Below are 4,678 nucleotides of genomic sequence, written 5' to 3' on the forward strand. Positions count from 1 at the left end.
TTACAGCACTCTGCAGACCTTCAGGGATGAGGCTCCATGCACATGTCTGGGATGGGATGGAGATAGGATGTTTTCCTTTCACAACAGGGAAGCTGATGGTCTAAGCTGCTGCCTGGATTAGATTGGTAACTTAATTGTCCTTTGGATGATATGACTGGTCTACTCATTGTGGGTATTTAATGAAGGAGGCTGTATACAGGCATCCCACCAGCAGAAACCTTTGCAAGAAATCGAGGTGTGATAGTCAAAGGGAGGAGAAAGGAAAGTTTTCCTTAGTCAAAAGGGCTATAAATGGGAACAGCCAACTCTTCCCATCCCCAAATCCCAGAGTAGTCTGGATATGCCTGGGACCTTCTGAGGCAGCTCAAGAGAAGAGAAAGCCTGGTTTCTGAGTGCTCTTTAGTGTCAGACTGTAGAGGTCATGTCTCTTCATCTCTAGAAAATCCCCAAAACATGCACATCCACTCCCATCAATGGTACAGCCAGACACCCACCCATGGGGCTCTCCATGAAAACTACACCTCCCTGCCCTTTGGAGAGGGGCTTTGGTGTGTTCCTAGTGGTATTATCAATTCAGACAAGAACATTTCCACACACGTGGCAATGTAAAAGGAGATGAAAAGCCCAAATCCATCTTGGCTCATGCACGGAGCAGGAAGGAATCCAGAGTGGTTGAAAGATGAAAAGAGGAAAAATAAAATCAGCAGGGCTCAAGAGGTTATTTTCATGCCAACTCCTCAGGCGCTATGCAAAGGTTCAGGAATGAACGTGCACAGCAGGCTTGGAGAGAGGTGATGGTCACAGTCAGGAGTCATGTCCTCTAGGGAAAGCACTGTTTATTGCCAGTTCACAGGGCCAGGCAGCAGGTATGTGATCACAGAGGCAAAGGACATCCCACATCACACCCAGCACACACTGTAAGGGACCTCTGGATTCTCAGCCAACTCCAAGCATGTACTTCTATCCTAAATCATTATCCTAATGCTCACAGCAGAACCTGCAAAACCTTACAGGAGCAGAGAGGACTGTCCTTCTGAGAACAAGTGCTTCTTCCAGAAGATACCACTCTCCTTGTCACAGAAATAATCTACTGTATTTCTGGGTCACACATCACCATGGCATCTATCTGCACAGCAAGGTTTCTAAAGCTTCTTAGTCTATGCCAGAGAGACACAGCAACCCCATGTATTTTATTGCACTACAAGGTAAATAATTAGACAATACCTCCAGAAGACAGCAGGCTGAGGCATCTGTTCAAGTTTCCCAGAGACAGTCTGAATTTATACTCTTCCTTTTATTTACACCATTTTTTCTTCTGGTTATTGATGATGTTTCTCATTTGTTTTTATTAGATGCAGGTGTTTTCTGCACTTCAGCTGGGAGCACTTTCCCTTTTCAGCCAATTCCAGATCCACTTTGTGTCTCGGTCACCTTTTGACTGTGATACTGGAGAGGCAGAGAAAGAGAGAAAGAAAAAAAAAAAGAGAGATACTGTTTTTTGCTGTCTCAGCAGATGTGTGTTAAAGTGTTTTAGTGATTCAGCCAGTGCGTCTGCCTGAGGCCAAAGGAGAGGCATTGTCTGAATCTAAAACAATTAATAACAAAAAAAGAATGTGGGCAGCATGGAGTGGGGGAAGGTGGAGGTGGAAAGCAAGCGAATCACAGGGATATTTCCAGCTTGCAGAGCACCTTGACAAGATCTCCAACTGCTTTCAAAGACAGCCCTTTACACCCAGCCAGTCCCCTCCAAGATACAGAAGCCTCATCAGCCCTGTTGTGCAGACAGGGGAAACTGAAGCTGCTTTTGCAACTCACCCCCGGTCATCCAGCCTCTCTGGAAGAGGGCCAGCCTCCTCCCCAGAGCCAGCCTCTACTTTCCCAATGCCCCAGGGAAGCACAACCCCCGGCATGCACGGCCCAGGGCGGTTTGGAGAGTTGCAACACCCGCTCGTTCCCGGGCCATGCACATGTGCCGGGAGGGACACTGAGCTGCTCGCCCCACATTCAGGGACCCCTCTCAGGTCCTTCGAGAGCCACCAGCAATGCAATGACCTCTGTTCTCTGCTCCAGCCGGGAAGGTGCAAGGGGAACCTCTGTTGACTGCTCATGATGAAACATCTGTCTTTTCCCCATTAGCAGAAGAAACTAATTTTGTCTGTGCTCAGGCAAGAGGAATTTGTCCCCTGAGCCATTTATGCCTCTATCATTTAAACATCCAGTACAGCCTTTATGCTTCAGTCCTTGTGAAACTTGGAGGACCTCCTGATGCTCAGAATCTGATGTCCCTCACTTACCAAATCCCCCCACCTTGCAAGCTGACTCTGGTGAGCCACGGAGAGATGGAGGCACCCCAGTCAACAGTCACCGCTGGAAATCTTGGCAGCCAAGCCTTGGTAATATGAAACAGAGCCAACACAGCCCCGCAGAACACCCAGGCACTGATCTGGTGAGGAGAGACTCCATTTCTACATGCGGTTTAAAATTGATACCCCCATGAGGCATGTCAGAAAGCAAAACATTGATGCTGTCTTCACTGGAAGCATCGGTTGCTTTGTTTTTTTAATGACACAGAAATCTGCTTGCAAAGAGATAATTTCATTCAGCCTAGCCCTTGCTGGATGTGGAAGGAAGTCCTTGGAGGTGACTCTCCAACGTATCCAGTATGCCACCTAGCCCTCGCTAGCTCTACTACACCCACCACTGCAGGACAGGCTGCTCACGCCTGCTGGAAAGGGGCTCCCAACATGAAGCTGTGAACGCTTGTTGGGGTTATCATCGCAAGTAAGAAGGGACTGTCCAAGGGAAGGACAAGTATCTTGGGAAGAAATCACATTTTACTTCTGACACTCAACCCGGTCTCCATGCAACGTGAAATAATTGTGTTGATAGCTGCACTGCCTACTGCTACTCATCTTTCCTTTCTGCACTTCTGTCTCAGATTTGCCTCATCAGTTCCACTTTTGTCACTTGCCTTTTTTCCTTCCAAGGATGAAATACCAGCTTTTTTTTCATAACGATGCTTCAGGCACCTGATTTCACAACTTGTTTGTGGTTTTTAATAGTTGCACATGACAAAAAAACACCATTCTCCTGTATAAGCATTATTTTGCTAATGAGTTTCAGATCTACACAAACTGGACAGTGGTTTTGGATGGAGAAGAAAAAAAAATCTCACTCTTGTATCTGTGATTCAGCTCTCAATCTTTCTAGATTGTCTGAACTTGTTTGATCTTCTAAGTGCCTCCAAAACACACAGATTAGCCCAAACTGATTAAAACATATGTTCCATCCTCTTTATCATACTCAGGAAAGCCAATGCTTTTGCACATTACAGAGAGTATCCTAATGAAGTGTGATGTATTTGAGATGTAAAGAATGGTAACTGATTTCCAAATAATTATTTCTCTTTTTGCCACAGAGCCATATGCAACAATGCATGAAGCCTACAGCAATGAAGTATATTAGAATCACTAATAGAAACTTTGGTTTCCACTGAACACTCTCTGTTCACTCCTCCAGAATAAGAAAGCATGTCTTATAAACATAAAACATGATTGTGATCTCCCTTGGAAGAGCACAAGCCAGGAGAAATGTGATCTTTGTTAGCTGCAGGCTCTCCGATAGTTCACAACCAGCCGTACACTGCACACTGCCCCATTGCTGTCTTACATTCCCAGCCTAGTGGGATCTCTTTGGTCTCAGCAAAAGATGCCAAAAAGACAGCCCTTGTGAGGAGCATGGACAGCACACACCAGGTGATCACCTGCAACTCCATCTCAGCTGCTGGCCTCAGTGGTTGAATACAGGTGGTAGCCCCATGATCCACACGGCTGAGACTACTTTCGTAATGTGGGAATTGGGGCACATCTCATGGCTAAAATCTTGTCATCTTCTGGTTGAGGATGAATCAGTTTTGAGGTACGCTTTCATAGGTGAACGTCCTCATGGCGCAGCACAAAAGTGAAATGAAGGTGGCCGCAAGACAGATTCACATCACCTGGATTTTGGCCTGCTCTGAAAGCCCGGGAGAATGTTCCCGGACAGCCATAAATTAAAGCAGCTTCCTCAGGGATCCCTCACAGGATCTCTGCCCCATGGCAATCCAGCCGTGCCCAAGCCTCCTATGCCAGGGCTTGCAGCTGGGCTTAATGGAGGCAGTTCTCTACATGCCTCACCATTTTGTGTCTTGCAGGTTGGAGTGGGAGTGAAACTTCTCCTCCACCCCTCTACATACTCTCACTGTCTCTGTACCCGGTATTAATATACAGGGCACACAGTTTCTTAAGGGGTGACAGAGAGAATGAGGAAAGCAAATTCTCTTATGCCCTAAGCCCTCTCACAGAATGTTTCTAGATCTTCAGGTGAACAGTGCTTGCACTCTGCCCAGTCCTATTTTCTGCAAAACACCCATTCAGAGCAGCAGCAGATCTTCATAAAAATCAGCAGCAGGATGCAATTAATATACTGTAAAAGTTGTGTCAACTGGAGAAACCATTTTCAAACACTTCTAGATAAAATCCTAGGGGATTGCTTTTCTTACCTTAAAAGTGCCTATTTATTTGCAGTTAACTGTGATCTAAGCAGAGATTCAGGTAGCATTAAATAGAACTTCTGGAAAACTTGTTAGTAGAAAGACACCACCCCCACATCCCCACGCACGCACCCCCACCCCCAAAAA

The 4,678-nt window shown here is 46.2% G+C and overlaps 1 long non-coding RNA gene across 1 annotated transcript in view; it reads right to left on the reverse strand.

Annotated features, from left to right (window-relative positions):
- Positions 1–1,974: 1,974 nt before the first annotated feature.
- The window catches only part of LOC113482051, a 27,244-nt gene continuing 24,540 nt past the window's right edge, over positions 1,975–4,678 (reverse strand). Inside the window, exon 4 of the long non-coding RNA XR_003398777.1 lies at positions 1,975–1,984. This is a non-coding gene — a long non-coding RNA (uncharacterized LOC113482051). The remainder of the gene's footprint in view (positions 1,985–4,678) is intronic.

This window comes from Athene cunicularia (assembly GCF_003259725.1).
Source record: "Athene cunicularia isolate RWA chromosome 7 unlocalized genomic scaffold, athCun1 chr7_part1, whole genome shotgun sequence".
Taxonomy (NCBI): Eukaryota; Metazoa; Chordata; class Aves; order Strigiformes; family Strigidae; genus Athene; species Athene cunicularia.